Source organism: Trachypithecus francoisi, unplaced genomic scaffold, assembly GCF_009764315.1.
Source record: "Trachypithecus francoisi isolate TF-2019V2 unplaced genomic scaffold, Tfra_2.0 Lachesis_group0, whole genome shotgun sequence".
Taxonomy (NCBI): Eukaryota; Metazoa; Chordata; class Mammalia; order Primates; family Cercopithecidae; genus Trachypithecus; species Trachypithecus francoisi.
In genome coordinates, this window is record NW_022681453.1 from 24,646,536 (window position 1) to 24,663,559 (window position 17,024).

The following is a 17,024-nucleotide window of genomic DNA, read 5'->3' on the forward strand; positions in this document are numbered from 1 at the left end:
GTTTATGGGTTCAATTTGAGGCTTTTCATATTTGAGATGCCAAGGACCTCATGGTAGAGATGTCCAGAACATGGCAGTTTCAATGTGCTTTGAAGTCAGACAACAGATTCTTGATAAAGACAGTATATGGGAGTCACCAAGTTTGGTGATTAGAGTCCTGGGCATAGCCAGGTAACCCAGAACAGTAATTAGCATGTCCACAGGAAGAATCTAGTTAAATAAGAAACAAAATCCCTAAACAACTTATAATTGTCTGTTCTTCTTAGGTATGAGGTCATTTGTGCAAGTCTTAACAGGGTAGATTTTAGCTCAAAAGAAACATGATTGGACTGCCACTTTAAAACAAAACAAAACACCTAATTAACTGACCTACCACCACAACAGTTGGACTGGAAAAAAATCACCTGATCCTTTGGAAACTAACAACTGGTTCCATTAAACCATTCAAATTATATTTGCCAGGAATGTTTTAAGACGTTTGTAGGTTTTAAGCATCATAGCAAACATATCAAAATCCAGCACCATCCAAAATATACATATTTTGGCTGCGCATGGTAGCTCACATCTGTAATCCAGCACTTTGGGAGGCCAAGGCAGGAGGATCACTCGAGCCCAGGAGGTCAAGGCTGCAGTAAGCTGTGATCACACCACTGCACTCCAGCATAGGTGACAGAATAAGACTCTGTAAAAAAAAAAAAAAAAATATATATATATATATATATATGTATACACACACACACACACACACATTTGTTTTTCTGTGAAAATGTTTGAAAGTTTTTAAAATTATTTGAGCAAGAACAAATCATTTTATTTACTTGTGGCTATGGTTGTCCAAAATCATTAAGCATACTCAAAGACTATTATAAGGTGAGAAGAAAATCTAACATACAGTTGTTTCCAAATGAAAGGAAATGTTTGTAAACATGAAAACTCATAATGTTATATTTTTAGACATTCATTAAACATTTAATTCTCAATTTATAATTTTCTGTAAATCTCATCTCAAGGCAGGCAAGTCTTTCAGGGCCTTGCAAAATGTTGATTAAATGTACATATAATGTAAAATAATATCAATTTATTTAGTTCCTTGTTTCCAATAACCTCATTTCCTGACTCTAATCACTCATGAAGTCTGACCACGCTTGCTATCCTTGGGTTCTATGAGAGGCCTCCATGTTTTTTCAGTAGATATCTTCTTTCTTGTTTGTTTGTTTTTGCCTTCTTAAGTATTTTGAGTGAGTTTCTCTTCCTTGCAACCACAAGTACTGTCGGAATTGAAAGTCAGCTTCCTTACACCTACGCAAGCCCCTTACTCTGGGCTGTGTGTGTGTTCTCTGTGGTATTTTCCACGAGCTCCTGCCCATTGCTTGGGCCTCCTCTTCCTTCCTCATTCCCTGGCTTGGCTATTTAAAGGTAGTTCATTAGCACGTTTTAAATTATGATAAAAGCTATAAAATTAGGAGAATTTTTTAACACACCCATTTTAAAATAACTCCAAAGTAGAAAAGGCCTGTTTGAAGCTCTCGAGGAGAGAAATAACCACAGACACAGGCTTTAAAACCTCCACCATGGCCGGGCGCGGTGGCTCACGCCTGTAATCCCAGCACTTTGGGAGGCCGAGGCGGGCAGATCACGAGGTCGGTAGATCGAGACCATCCTGGCTAACACGGTGAAACCCCGTCACTACTAAAAAAAAAATGCAAAAAATTAGGCGGGCGTGGTGGCAGGCGCCTGTAGTCCCAGCTACTCGGGAGGCTGAGGCAGGAGAATGGTGTGAACCCGGGAGGCGGAGCTTGCAGTGAGCCGAGATCACGCCACTGCACTCTAGCCTGGGCGACAGAGCGAGACTCCGTCTCAAAAAAAGAAAAAAAAAAAACAAAAAACCTCCACTATGCAGCAGACTCACGTAATCTTATTTGCCTCACTCAAACCCTGCTTCCTTTAGTCTTGTGCTTTTTGCTACCAAAGGATTTATATTCAAACACCACGCAATTTTCCTTCTAAAGCTAAAGGCTTACTAGAAAGTTGAGCTAGCCTAGAAACCTATGAAGAGTTCTTACCTTGAATCTTGCCTGCATTTCCATCCATGCAGATGCTGAAAAGACCCAGCAAAAAATTAAAGCAAGCTAGTAATAGGATTCACTATAATCAGAAAAAAATAACAAAATTCGGGGGAGGTATTGAAATATGAAAGGTGCATAAAATATTAATTACACAGCAAAGCTCACCTTTTTACAGTTTTCCTCCATAGTGGCAAAAGTTCAGAATTTAATAGTCGTGTGTCTTCAGACAAATCACTTACTTAGAGATTCTTTTCCTTATTTACAAAATAGCACTAATCACAGTTTATTTTCAACATAACTGTGATGAGGATAAACATATAACTATTCAGGTAAAGTCCTTAGATCACTCAAGAAATGGTGGCTTCCGTGCTCATAATAATGATCATGAAAAGAATATAATTTACATGCAACATTCTTAGAAGGTTTAAATTAATCTGTGAAACTTTATAATAAATGGCCAGGACTAGGGTGAAGCAAGTGAAACACTAGCCTTGTGTGCAAAATTCAAAAGGGTACCAAATCCTCAGTAATCAAGACACATTATATTTTAACATAATATTTTTGAAAAACAAATTCGTAAACTACAGCCCATGGACTGGCTGCTTGTTTCTGTAAATAAAGTTTTATTGGAAGTTTTGAGAAACAATAAAGAGAAAAAAGGACTGGAGCTTCCCCTATAGGAATTTTACACCCTGAGGGTCCAAAGAAGAATTTCTTATACTAGGGCTTTTAATTAACAGCCAAATTCCCAGTGCTAGGAGTGCTGCTGAACACTTGCATTCATCTATTATCTTTACAGCCTGGACTCTCTCTGGGCAGGAGAAAAACACCTGTTCAAAAGGTGGGTTCTCATTGCGAGAGGAAGGGTAACAAGCCATTTAGCAATTCTTGGAACCAAAATGAACTTGTTTACCCATTTAAACAAGAACCCAAGGTCTACAGAATACCTGCTTTTGACTATATATTTGAAAAGTCAATGAGATAAATGTCTGAATAAACACACTGAATACTCAATAAATATGAGTCATTTTTTAGTAATAGGAGAATTGTTAATGTAATTTGAAGAGTGGAATCCACAGTTGTACTGCAAAGATATCGGTGATGGGTCCATTAATCAGCCTGCTGCAGAACGGGGCCAATGCTAGATAAAGGGAGAATGGGGCATAAACCCAGAAAATGGGACTGGGTGATGGTTTTTCTTCCAAGCATTGGGTATATATCCTATCACCTACAAAAGTGGCTCAGATCACTGAATGTTCTAGCACTAAGCAATTCTTATAGACAGTACAAAGCTTCATAACTTATGTTGCCAAAAATTTATCCATTTCTTGAAACAGGTTTTGGATCAGCTCTGAGAGTTCTTTTCCAAACAAAAGCCTAACTACACAATTAAATGAAAGGGAATTCATTCGCTTGGAGGAAAATAATGAAAGAAAACAAGTTATTTTAAATGATAAAAAATATGAACCAAATTGGCAACAGCTTTAGAATGATTGCTCCTGGGTTTGATTAATGGGATACATTATCAGCTGAACAAACAAAGAGCTTATCAGTTTAGGACATTTTTTCTTAACCTTTCAATGAAAATCTTAAAACTTTTTTCAGCATAAAAAATAGGAGGAATGGCTTAGAAAAGAAAATTGAAATGTTCCAGAAAAAGCAAAAATCTACCCTCTGAGATAACTGACCACCACTTTTAACAGCCTGGTGTTTATTCCCTTGGATTTTTGAATGTATATATATTTGTAATTGGATCCAATTATGGCTTTTGTCTTTCAGTATCCTTTATCTCCTTCTAGCTTTACACTTTGCCCTTCTGACTTCAGAAGTTGTCACACCACTTTTCCTCCTTGGCCACAGTGATTGCTCCAAGCACTAGACACATGATCATAGCCAGGCCAATCAGAATCCTTTCCTGAGATTTTTCAACTACTGGAACTCTCTTCTTTTCTAGTCAAGGAGCTACAATAATGTAATAACAGGCAGGCCAGGCTGCAGTTGCTCATACCTGTAATAATCCCAACACTTTGGGAGGCCGAGGTATGAAGATCGCTTGAGCCCAGGAATTCAAGACCAGCCTGGGCAACATGGCAAGACTGCATCTCTACAAAAAAAAAAAAAAAAGAAAAAAAAAAGAAAAATTAGCCAGGAGTGGTGGTGTGCACCTGTAGTCCCAGGTTCTCGGGAAGCTGAGGTGAGAGGATTGCTGGAGCCCAGGAGGTTGAGGCTGCAGTGAACTATGATCATGCCACTGCATTCCAGCCTGGATAACAGAGCGAGGTCCTGTCTCAAAAAAAAGAACATAATAACAGAGCTGGTGGCATCCATGGCTCCACTGTCACGGAAAAGCTGCAAACAGTGAGAGGCAGAGACAAAAGGCAGAGAGAAAGTCTTGGCCCTGAGAGCATTCAGGTTCCTGATTCTGTTGCTAAGGACCCGGATGTCCCAGTCTTTCCCAAAGCTCTTTTGTGCAGCTCTTTCTTCAATTCTCTAAGTGACTCCAGCATTGTTCCAGTTCTTATAACTGTCTTACACCCATAGTGAGTTCCATTTCTTACTGAAGCTATTCCCCATGGTTGTCTGCCACTTGCAGCCAAGAGAATCCTAATATACATACTCTTCTGCAATTCGATTTTATTCAGCTAAAATTGTACATAGCATGGACAATTTCCATATCAATGCACATCTCCCTCTTCCTTTTCAATGGCCAAATAATAGTCCTTTGTATGGATGAATGTTTATGACCTTTTTCTGAAGTCAGCAACACAAGAAGGTTCTAAAAGTGGTAAACACAGAAAATTATATTCAGCTTAAAGAGCTGCAGCCACATTAGGAATGGTGATTGTTATGGAAATTAGAGGCCAGCATTGATGAAGTTTAAGTAGCACTTATTCCCCAACCTCCCATGTAGTACTCATCAAACCTACCTTGTGCAGAGTAATTTTTGGCATTTGTTATTACCTCTGCAGATTTCTAAAAGTTATGCCTTATGTATGCACCCCAGTTTCCCTGCTTCCCCTAGCATTGTAACCTTAACTCAACCACTCATTCACAGGGTCTTTAAACCTATTTGTTATAGATGAACACATTTTTGAGTGAAGTTGAGAGGAGGCTGTGTTTGCATGAGTTGTTGAGACCTGGAACCATAAGTACAATTAGTACCAAGTTTGAATCCATCTGAAGATCTGAAGCCCAATGTTTCTACCATGCAGTTTCCAAGACATGGATCAACTTTAATAAAGTATTACACTTGGACTTCATGGTCATACAGTAATGGTGTCAAGTTCTAGTTCCTCCATTTATACGTTGTGTGGTCTTGAGGTAAGACTCCCCTCTAAGCCTGTTTTCTCATTAGAAGAAAAAAAAAGAGGAATGATTAATAGTACTTATCTCATAAATAACTTGAGAAGATTAAATAAGAAATTGTGTGGAAAGTTTCTATGATTGTGCTGCATTCATAGTAAATGCTTAACAAATGGAGGCTAGCATCATCTTCTTCATGATATTCAATACATTCCATTGTCCAGGGCTGTATACCACTTCCACCTTCCAAGTTTTTCAACTGCCAAAGTGACTTTCAGAAACTGTTCTTTAAAAAGCTGGGTGCTAGCCAGGAAACATTTGGAAGCAAAAATAGTCCTAAAAATAAGGAAAGGATGCATGACTTTCTAAATGTTGAGTTTCTCTTTAAGAGCAAAATTAAACTGTGAGTAAAGATCAAAATTCATTCTTTCTGTGACCTTGTTGCAAAGTGAAGTTTATTGGAGCATAATACATGTCAGATGTTGTTTAGAGTGGCATATGCCCTTCTCGGGATATGTTGAACATACGCTGTGTGTCTAGGGGTTTTTCTAGCAGGTGTTTTGGGGCTGAAGAGGGAAGAAGGGTTCATCTGACGACAACATCCACAGCCCTCAGGTTCGCCCTGGATTATGTTCTTCAAAGTACAAACAGGTACAAAAAGGATAATTTCCTGGATCCTTAAGGCAAATAGTTTGTGAAATAGAATTCAAGGGACTTTCCCCTGATGGTATTATGGCCTTGGGAATTCAGATTAATCATTCATACAAAATACAGAAGAGGAAAAAAGTGCAGCATGGATTGGGATTCAATTTAATACCTTCCAATAAATGGTCCTCTTCTTGCAGTTTCCATTGCTTAACACCTTCTTCTCCCACCACTCTACCTTGTTAACTTCTGTTCTTCCTTCAGCCACAACTCAGATAACATTTCCTGCAGCAGCACTCCCTGAGTCCTCTGTTAACAAGGTGTCATGCTATCAAATCTCATTGCCCACCACACTTCTTCATAGCACTTATCAAGACCATCACGGAATAACCGACTCTTGGACTCAGTGCTATCTCACCCACAAACCTGTATGCTCCAGTTTCACCAGGAATAGGACCACTTCTATCACGTTGGCCCCAATGCCAGGTCCCTTGTAATGATATTATAAATATCTGAAAATCTTGAGAAAAAATTGATTTATTCAATAAATTTTGACTTTAGAAAACCCAATAAGTAGCTAATTTGCCAAGGAGTTTCCCTTATGATGGTCAGAAGAATGTCTTTATCCCATGTAACAGAAAAAGAAAAAAACCCACTATACCTCTTTGATGTCATATTATCAACATTCTCTCAACTTATTTGGTTATCAGTTTCAGGAAAGAAAGTGATAATTATAATAATTATCTCTAATTGGATGTGTAAATGGCTAGATTCAAAAAGGAATTGAAAGAGACTCAGGTAAAAGGGGTCTTGAAAGCCATATCTTACGTACCTGCATAGTCATGCTAAACAAGGGTGGCAGACAAAAGCCAGAGTGAACAAAAGACAAAAACCAGAGGGTTGCTGATGCCACTGCTCACCCGACTGAAGCACCTGCAACACTAGGTTTCAGTAGTTTCAGTACAACATCGACTGGAAGAAACTTCTGAGACAGCTTCTTCTTCTCAGAGCCAGCTAGCCTCTGCTGGATCCTCTCTGTGAGAAGGGACTCACTTAACACCACAAGGCAGTCCATTCCATTATTGAATGGTTTAAAGGATTGGGTAGTTTCTTCCTACATTAAGACAAAAATGTGTTTGGCTCTAATTCCACCCATCACAATCATTCCGCTCCTTGGCAGATGCACCAAGGCTAACAGTTCTAGTCCAACATAAGACAAACTCATTTTTTAGTATTACTACCTGTGTGATCTTGGGCAAATTGCTTCACCCCGCTCTGAGCCTCAGTTTCTTAACCTAGACACTAAACTTAACCTGTGGTCAAAATTTAAAAATAAATTCATGTCAAGCACTTAGCCCCATGCTTGATTCATATAAAGAGAGAGTTGTAAACTCTCCATATTCTTTCTTCTACATAGCAAGCATTCAAATATCAGAAGACAACAGCCCCATTTAGCCTTTTCTAGGCTAACTCCCAGTTTCTTTGGCCATTTATTCTATAAGGTGCCTTGTGACATCTAGCTGATCAGGTCACAATGAACTCCCAGGATTGAATCAAGTTCTGCAGGAGATGATTAATTCAAACTCATAGAGCTACTGCTCCCAGGTACTCTGAAGGCTGAGGCAGGAGGATCACTTGAGCTCAGGAGTTCAAGATCAGCCTGGGCAACATAGCAAGGCCCCATCTCCAAAAATGAAAAAAGAAGAGCTACTTCAGTGGGGAAAGAAGGTAACAGGAAAAACACCCCAGTCTGTGCAGGCTCACAAGAGGCATTTCTTTCCCATGTCTGCACCCTAAAATTCTATGTATGCAAGGAAGAATTTCACACAGGTTAGCAGTCCCCTCAGACTAGTGACTTAGTTCAACTGAACTCTTTTAAAGGTAAATTTTATTATTCTTGTGTTCTAGTTTTAAGAGCAGCATATGTTCAATACAAGAAATTTTTGCAAACTCTTGAAAGAAGAAGAAAAATCTTCCATGATACTACTATCCAGAGATAAATTGCCTTTAGCACTTATTGTGTCTCTTTTCATTTTTAATTTATAGGTGAGTTGATATTCAGCAACTTCCATTTACATCTTATTGGTTTAATAAGGTAACCTCTAGCTGCAAAGGAAACTGGGAAATATAGTTTCTTTGATGGGTCACTTTGCTGCCTTGAATAAAATTCAGGTTTATTAATAAGGAATTTGGGGAAATGAATATTGGGAGGGCAACTGGCAGTATCCGCTGAACCTGTCTTTTTGAACATTTCTCTTGTTTTCAATTTGTCTGTACTATAAACAACGTTTTGATGAATGCCTTGTAGTAAAATCTTTGTACCTATCTATGATTATTCCTTTAGGGCATGTTCCTAAAAGCAACTGTAGGGCTTAAGGATATGTGTCTTTCAGAGCTATTGTTTCATGTTATGCAATTAATTTTTTAAGCAAACACAGCATGTGACATTTGTTGTTCTTAAATTTTATGTGTTAGATTTTAAAAGCTTAGTTATTTGGCATTTCAGTGTGAATTCTGATCTCCTTCCCAGATTTATCCTATTTAAATTACTATTAAAAAGTCTTGGCTGAGTGTAGTGGCTCATGCCTGTAATTCCAACAATTTAAGAGGCTGAGGCAGGAGGATCACTTGAGCCCAGGAGTTCAAGATCAACCTGGGCAACATGGAGAAAACCTGTCTCTACAAAAACAGTACAAAAGTTAGCCAGGTGTGGTGGCACATGCCTGTTTTTCCAGCTACTCAGGAGGCTGAGGTGAGAGAATCACTTGCGTCTGAGAGGTTAAGGCTGCAGTGAGCTGAGACCACACTACTGTTCTCCAGCCTGAGTGACAGAGCAAGAACTTATCTCAAAAAAAAAAAAAAAAAACCAACCAGTCTGGGTAAGGGCTCTGTGTCTGTGATATTCCATGACAGACCTACCTTCAGTCTAACACTGAGCCACTAAAAAGCCTTGTCGGCACAATTGTTTAAGGTGCCATGACTTTATTTTACACTCAGTTGACAAATGTTTTCTGAATGCTTTCTATACACTAAGCTCTGAGCTAGGCAACGTATGTAAAGAATGGGTAAGCCCTCATTCCTGCCCTCAAGTGGCCTAAAACTACTGTCCAGCTCACATTTGCCACCTTGTCCCTATGGATGCAAAAGATACTTTGTCAAATGCTTTGTCCATATCAGGATATATTTTGCCTATAATATGTCTGTGAAATTCTGGTCTGACAATCCAACCCAAAAAGGAAATAAGGTCAAGTTGGCTTCATTTGGGCATACCATCACATATAGAAATGTAACAGCTTTGCCACTCAGATCGTAAGCAATCATACATTGCATTTATTTTGTACTCAACCCTTAGCTAAGCACATGCTCAATAAATATCTGTTAAATGAATTAATAAATAAATGGATGTGTGAATAAGTCAATATTTACTAATTCTGAAACCAAAATGAGGCTTACTGCTCCATTAAAAAGTATAATAAACCTCTATCTTCATTCTGTGTATGAATTGTGAGCAAATATGTGTGAATGTATTTGTAAGTATGTGTGGGGGTATGTGCAAGTATATGTGTGTAAATATATTGTGTCACTTCATAATAAAGTAGTGGTTTTATAAGATTCTGGAGGGTTACTCCACAGTAGTTATTTTATACCCTCTTTGTTAATTCTTAAAGTCATTGAAAAGCAAAACATTTAAATAAAGTAAATTTAATTATAGGTTAAACCCATAGATCCACCTCATTTTTAATATAAAACAAGAGATGGAAAAGAATCTAATGTTTTGTCTACTTTGCCAAAGCCCAAAGCCTTTCTTCTTTGGGCAAGGAAATACTCACAACATAAGGAGTAATTCTTTAATTGCTTCTAATTAAAATAAATGCCCATGCACCCTGGGTCTCTGGGAACATGATTAACACTTGCCTCACCTTGCAGATGAAGCGTGGGTAAGGGTGTGAAAATAGTGGGTATCACCTCAACACCACCGCCTCCTCTAGCCTTACAGCTGAAATCAGGCACCCACCAATATCAGTGGGCCCAAAGGCTCTTTCCAACAGCAAAATATGTGAGACTATCAGGGAAGCTCAGATATTCAGTCAGTTCTTGAAACAGATTTTTGGGGAAGTAGCTTAGTAATTAGAAGACCATGGCTTTGGAGACCAAGAGACCCCTCAGCCAGGTGACCCTGGGCAGCATGCTTAGCCTCTAGGTAGAATAAGGATAAACATATCTCATACATTTGTTATGAGGATTCCATGAGCTAACTCATAAGAAGCTCTGAACACAGTACCTGACACAGTTAATATATGAAATTGTTAGATACATAGATACCTAGGACACTCCCACTGATGTATTTAATCAACAGTGGGGCAGCTATATGTTCTAGAAGCCTCCACCAGGCAAATCTAGTATGTAGCCAAGGTTGAGAACACCTAATTCAGTTTGGATCCAAACACTGAGCAAGGCTGAGAGTGGGACACCTGCTATCCATGATTGAGCTCTAGTGGCAAGTCAATTACACATTCAAATGGAGGAGGAAGAATGAAATTCACCAAGAAACCTCAGGATGTATAGGAGAGATCTGGGGAAATTTGATGGGGAGGGAGGTTGAGAAGGAGAAAAGGAGGGCTACACTAGTCTAGGGCTAAGACTGTGGGGAGTGAGGAGAGTTTGCAGTCTGTTTCAGATACCGGTGAAGATCTCCCACCCACTGCCCCAGGAAGTCATGTCTGAGTCTTGTACAGAGGGAGCTTCTAAGCAGAAAGTAACTGGGCCATTTCCATCAAGTAAGGGTTTGTGAGACAAGGGAGCAGAAGTAGAACTGATCTGAGGTCCACATGACAAGGGACAACACCAACAGTATTAATAGTAACAACTGCCACCCTTCATATACATATTTGTGCCAAGCACTTCACATGCATCATTAATAACAATGGTTGATATTCACTGAGTGCTTTCTACCTATCAGGCACTAATGTAAGTGCTTTACAGGTTTACTCTCATTTAAACTTCAGAACAATCCTCTGAAACAGCTACCATTCTAGCCATACTATAAAAGAAAAGAGTTTGGTGGAAGAAATCTAAGAAACAAATAAAGAGAGAGAAAGGAAGGAAGGGAGGAAAGAAGGAAGGAAGGAAGAGAGAGAAGAAAGAAGAAAAAGAAAGAAAGAAAGAAAGAGAGAGAGAAAGAGAGAGAGAAAGAGAGAAAGAGGCTCAGAGAGATGAGGTGACTTGCCTAAGCTCACATAGCTAGTAAGGTCAGGATTTAACTGGGTCATCTGCCTCACAAATTCAAGCTCTTGACCAACCGCGAGACAACTGAGCCTCCTACCATCTGACACATTTAAAACGGCTCCAGAACGCCCATCCCAACCTTCAAACAAGCAGCTGTCTCTTCAGAAGGTGCTGCCCACACAGCCATAGGATATAAATTTGTACCAACCTACTCAGAGTGGGCTGTGGTTGGATGTTCCAGTTTTAATCGTCAACAGCAGTGCCCAAGTGGTTCTGGCCATTCAGTCTACTTTGTGGGAGAAAAGGCAGCTGGCAGTCTTCAAAGCAAACGCTGAATAAATAAAGGTGGAGGTTGGGGAGCAGACGTAGTCTCCAGTAGTAACAAAGGTTAAAGAACATATTTCTTCCACGAGACCAGCATCTAAAACATAAAATGATAAATGAACCTCAGCTTCTGAGCGGTGGAAACTTTTTCCAGGTTATCAAGAATAACAGCAATATATTTAATATGTTTTTGAGTATCTGTGTTCTTCCTCCTTACCTTGATCATTAATTTGAGAAAGTACATAATTAAAAGTAAACCTATTCACAGCATCTTCTCCCCAGGGGGCTGAAGCACTTTAATGTCATAAGTAAGCCAATGAGGTTTCTGGTTGGTCTTTGCCTTTAAGACTTGCCCTTTGACCTTAGGTGAATAATTGTACCACAGGGAGTCCATTAGAGGAAGTAGAAACCAGGACCGCTGACCCTCTCTCATTGGCTGTCCACAGGGGAAGACCCAGCAGTAAACAGATAAGGCTTTAATCTGTCACTGAGTTTCATTATGGTCTGACGCTGTTCTCTGTTGCAGAACATGTCCTTTGTAGCATTTACAAGCCCACTAGAAGCTGACATTAATGACCGCTGGTAGCACATTTTAGCTTTCCATTTGTTTGATTTATTTCATCCTCCTAACAACCTTTTGAGGAGCTTAGTGCTGATATTATCCCTATTTCACAAATAAGGAAAATGAGGCACAAGGCTTGCCTAGTTTACATGGCTAGGACAAGAATTGGGACCTGTGACCCCTCTAACCAATTTATAGCCAAAGATTACATAGAGATTGACTTAAAACTCCCATCTTGAACTCTTTTTGGAAGTAGATGTGATATAAGCCTTAAATAAATGAAAGTGTATATGCAAGCTATGGGACCAGGAGTGGGGAAGATTAAACACGGGAGAACTCTTCAGCGGGACTTGAAGGACTCCCGTAATAACAACAGAGCCAGCCACCACTCACGGAACAATTGCTGGGTGCTGGGCACTGAGTCAAGAACTTTACCTGGATACATCTTCTCATTTAGCACTCACTACAATTATGGGAGATGGGACACAATATTCCCCATTTGCAGGACAAGGGACCGTATCCCACAAGGTGGCTCTCCCCAGATCTGGACATTCCTCATATCAAAGCCATTACTGCTCACCAAAACCGTATGCTGTTTTCTGTAATTAACAACTCGGGGGAAGGAAAGACATTTCTTTCTTTTCTTTTTTTCTTTCTTTTTTTTTTTTTTTTTTGAGACGGTGTCTTGCTCTGTCACCCAGGCTGGAGTGCAGTGGCGTGATCTCGGCTCACTGCAAGCTCTGCCGCCCAGGTTCATGCTATTCTCCTGCCTCAGCCTCCCTAGTAGCTGGGACTACAGGCACCTGCCTCCACGCCTGGCTTTTTTTGTATTTTTAGTAGAGACGAGGTTTCACTGTGTTAGCCAGGATGGTCTCAATCTCCTGACCTCGTAATCCGCCTGCCTCAGCCTCCCAAAGTGCTGGGATTACAGGCGTGAGCCACCGCGCCCGGCCAGAAAGGCATTTCTTAAAAGTAATTCAGTGGTCTGAACCTTAAAAATGCATTATCTTAAGATTTTGCATGCCAAAAAAAAAAAAAAAAAAAATCAGTCAAGTGTGTTGAAGGGACATTTAAGTTATTCTTACATTTCTCATTGTTGTATATAGCATGGTAGAGTAGTTCACCAGACTGGCCATCTTTGAAGCATGAGAGCCTTTCTAAGCCTCGGTTCATTAGAAAAATGGGGATAAAATTATACCACCTCATAATGTTGTTTTGAGAATTAAATCATATAATATATAAAGCTTTTAGCACCACTTTTGTTATATATCGGCAATCAATGAAAGGTGGCTGCTATCACATCATAGTAATATATAGGACAGATACTGTAATAAGCAAAAGGTGTGGAGTTCAGATGATAGCTTTTTAGTCTCTTCTGTGCTAACAACCATTTATTTCCTATTGACAGGTATTTAATTGGTGCTTTTTACTGGAAGCTTAGATTTGTGATTTTGTTTCGTGAGGAGGAGTCTGCAGTCATTGTATATACAATAATGATTTCTTCTGTTTAATAAACAGAAACCCAGAACAGCACCAATAGTGGGGTGGAAAAATATGACTTATTAGCTATTTTACTAATGCAAAATCAGTCTGGGGAATGCCAATGCATCAGATGAGGACCATGCAGGAGATGCCAGCTTTTCTTCATTTCAGAAAATTATATTGGAGTATCTACCAAACGGCATCCAAATGTTCATAGGGATGGCCTTGCTTGTTTAAGGTAAGGATTAAGCGTATTAGGCAGTCCCAGGAGCATCCCAAGTCTCTCAGTACCCAACTATGTAGAAAGTCTACATCTCAAGCCTCTCAATACCCCCACTATGTAGAAAGAAATAGCAGCAGCTCCAGCTAGCTGGCTCCCTGTCATGACTTGATGCCACTGGAAAGTTCTGGATCCCCAGGACTTACTGATATTCATCAAGAAGCCACACAGAAAAGCCCTGCTTGTCTATATCAATGTTCTGTCAACAGTAACTTGTCTGTAGTCATCTACCTTGCATGGTTTGAGATCCCATTGTCATACCCATTGTCTTCATAACTTTGAGCACGTTCTTCCCCGTGAGTCTTGATTTCCTCATCCATAACTTGGACAAAATAACAGAAAACTCAAATTCCGTTTAGAAATAACTCAACTTTGGGCTGGGTGCCATGACTCTTGCCTTTAATCCCAGCATTTTGGGGGGCCAGGGCTGGAGTAAGATTCTATACCAGGAGCTCAAGACCAACCTGGGCAACAAAGCAAGACCCCATCTCTACAAAAAAATTTAAAAATTAGCTAGGCATGTTGGTGCACATCTATAGTTCCAACTACTCGGGAGGCTGGGAAGGCAAAGGCAAAGAGTGGGAGAGCATTTCAGGCTGAGAAAGGTGAAGTTCTGGCTTAGGGATGGGGCAGCTCTCAGTTTGTCCAACAGCTGAAGGCAGGCCCCTGCAGAAGGAGGTAGATTGGAAGAGGAAGTGGATGTTGTGATAAGCCATCTCAATGCCCCCATCTATCACCTGCTTCAAGACTGAGGCACTCGATCCCCTGGTTTCTTTTAGCACTGGCAACTGACTGTTCAGCTGATCCCTGTCTGGGAATTCACTTTGGCTGAAGAGAGCTGCCCAGCCTAAGGACATGGTCCTCCCTGGGGGAATCCTGCATGCAATGACAAGTCTATTATGTATGTGGTAATCAGGGGGCAGGTGCTGGTATAAAGGCCTGCGATTTTGTTTGGTGAGGAGGAGTCCACAGTCATTGCAGTAATTCCAGACAACTTCAGCACTTCCTGTGAGATCAGCTGAGGATTTTGTCATGAGTGTTTGCCTCACAATGCTACTTCTCCATTGGCCCAGTCCTGCTTTTCTCACTGCCCTTCCATGTGGATCCTGTGCACTCCCTGCTAAGCTTCCTGCATGCAAATCATCTCAGGTTCTTCCTGGAGAACCCAGAGCAGAAGTGGAAAGGACATTTGCAGGGACTATTCCAGTAGCACAAGCAAAAATCAAAGAGAGGTTGGACTAAAATAGTGGCTTTGGAGATGGAGATAAGCAGACAAATTTGAGATGAGGAAGTAGAGGTTGGAGAATATAAGGTTATTTGAAGGATGGGGAAACTGAAAGCAAGACAGGATCACTAACAATGCTGAGTCTGAGGCAAAAGGAAAGATCAGTAATAACGATCTTATGTTTATTTAAAATTATTCCATTTTGTTCAGCATGGGGGTTTTTCGGCATTAATTTTGATTTTTTAAAATATTGCTTCTCTTTCCTGCTGAGTGTTTTGGCATCCCTTTAAATTTTGCACTCCAGACTTATACCTCACTTACTTCACCCTAGTCCTGGCCCTGAAAATGTTTATCTTAAGACACTAAGTTTTGGAATCATCACTTTTTTTTTTTTAATTTAAGGTTTCTTTTAAGAGACACATGTCTCACTATGTTGCCCAGGCTGGTCTCAAACTCCTAGCCTCAAGCAATACTCCTGCCTCAATCCCCTCCTGCCTCAATTCCCACTGTACCTGGGTCCGGAATCATTTCTTACATAGCAATAGATAACCAATGTGCTAGCAATGGGTCCTTTGGAAATTTACTCAATCTCTCAAAGCCTTGGTTTCCTAATCTGTGAAATATGGATAAGAGCATATTTCCTATGGTTATTTTAATGATTAAACGAAATATTTCAAAGTCCTTAACATAGTGACCATCACACAATGTTTCAATTCAATGTGTGCACAATTGTCATCAATAGAATCACAAGAGTGAGATCCTCATTTTAAGATCCTAGAGTAATAGTATCATTTTTTTTCAAAATACTAGGCAGAACTTCCTGTTCTGTTTCTTAAATAAATTTTTCTAAATTTTCTCTCTTCTAATAGTCTTTGTGATCATAAACTTAAATATGAAAGATAGTGCCTAGTTGCTTAAAAGCAACTGGCAATGCTTACTACTCTGAATGGAAACAGGAGACCCTGAGTTACTATCTTAATTACTGTTCACATTTATTGAATACTCATGAAGTATCAGGGTTCTGGGACAAGGGCATCATTCATTTTGACATTTAATCCCCCGGGCCACCTACAAAGTGAGCATTCCCCATTTCCCCCAATTAATCCCCATTTTACAGATAGGGAAACTGAGGGAGGCCTAGAAAAGGTAAGCATTTTGCCCAAGGTCACGGCTGGAAGGCATTGTTCTCAAGGTCTCTGCAGCCTGTGTACCGTTTGCAAGTAGAAGTGTTTCTCTCAATTCCAGCTGTGCCCTTGATTGGGCAAATTACCTTTCCACGACCCACGGCAAAAATTATATCTGGGTGTGCTCACCCAAATGTAATAAGGGTGTTTCGCCCATTAAGTGTTAGTTCTTTGAAGGATTTCTCTATTAATAATATGAATTGTAGACTGACACTGAGTCAGCACGTTGAGTCTTACTGGTATCCCCGCTTCTGCATGAACAACAGCATGTGCTGAGTAAGAGGTTTGGAGCTGCTTTAATTCCCTCCCTGTGGCTTTCACCTCAAGAATTGGCTTACTCCACTGCTGTGACCTGATATGCCAGCACAACACGGCAGCCTTCTTGGGTTGCAGGACTCTAATTTTTTCAGTACCTTATGGTCTCTTTTGCCCTTGAACTATGGATATCGACTTTTCACTTTAATGCACATTATCTAGAGAAATTCAAAGCCAAAGAAAAACATTCCACAAGGCCTGCCTCTGTAAGAACTGGAATAGTGTAGGAAATAGACAAGTTTGTGTGAGGGCCATGTTTGTTCCCATGAGTCCAGACTTCCTTGCACAGCTGGAGGGCTTATCTTCGGGAGACTCAACATGATCCAAAACATCTGGACTTTTCGCTTTAAAAAATCTGGTGTCTGCCATCTACAAGCCATAGTATACATTTTTGTTCTTTATATTTAGTAAA